Source organism: Montipora capricornis, chromosome 10 (assembly GCF_036669925.1).
Source record: "Montipora capricornis isolate CH-2021 chromosome 10, ASM3666992v2, whole genome shotgun sequence".
Lineage (NCBI taxonomy): Eukaryota > Metazoa > Cnidaria > Anthozoa > Scleractinia > Acroporidae > Montipora > Montipora capricornis.
Window position 1 is genome coordinate 10802003 of NC_090892.1, and position 1212 is coordinate 10803214.

The window sequence follows — 1212 nt, forward strand, 5'->3', positions numbered from 1 at the left end:
ATACCCAAAAGACATAACCAGTGACAAAAACAACGGATGATTAGGGACAAAACACCGTTTACAAAACTAATCGGCCACACAAAATTTATTAAAGTGGATGCACGGACACCCAGAACGACGCTTTTCTGTATTGCAACATGGCAAATATTTTAGATATTTATCAAAGTGTTAAACAAAACCAAAACGTATCATAATAACACGAAAATAACAAGAAAAGATCTTGGACGTCTTAAAAAAGAGAAGCTGAAGTGACGCAGTTACGCATCATATCACTCAACGGGTCTGGCACTTTTGTTTCCTCGCCCGTTAAAAGCCTGCAATTCCCAGGACACCTTTGCTACAGATCACGTTCGGGTTCAAAGTGCAGTGGAAGTCCACGGTAGACTTAACAAATTGACCAATCGCGTTCAAGTCTCCGAGACTTTAACAAGATTCTTAGTTGATGCGAAGGGAACGAACGACACAAAGCTATCGACGAAGTTCTTACAAGATGGTGTCTGTCCAGATTTCGCTGTCAAGTGCTTGGTTCATTGCACAATGTCTGCTGTCCTATCAGGTCGTTTTAGTTACTCTTCTTCCAACGGCTGCTTTGATGATGGTATTTTCGTTGTTTTACATTTTAAAGCTCGCTGAGCGTGTCATTGTAAAAATGGTGTTCGGTGAACAACACTTGAGCGGCATGGACTCCGCTTGGTTACCGTACGGAAGACAAAACCTATTCTATCTCAATTCGGTGTTTTGCTTCGAACACGAGGGCAGCGTTGATGAACGAATAGATCTTTTCCGCCAAGCTATTTGGGAACGACTGGTTAACGGAAAGAAAGACAACGGAGAATTGATCTATTACAGAACTCGTTGCTATGTTCGCCCTGGATGGTTCCAGTACTTTTTGCGAGAGGACCGATCCTTCAAGATTGAAAATCACGTGCTCAAATGGGAGGGAGAGGTGCCCCGATCAAAAGAAGACTTGGAGGCGATTGTTTCCAAGCTGAGCACGGAGCCTTTGCCAGAAACAAGATCTCCTTGGTGTTTTGTTTGCATCCCAACAAACTTTGGTAGCAATGATATGTTTCTTATGTTCAGAATGTCGCACGCTCTCTCTGATGGAATTTCTAATATGAAATTTCTCATTTACCAATTTCCTGATGAAGTTATCCCCCAAAGAGAGATCCAAAATTTTTCTGCCCTCAACAGGTCATTTTTTATGGCCAA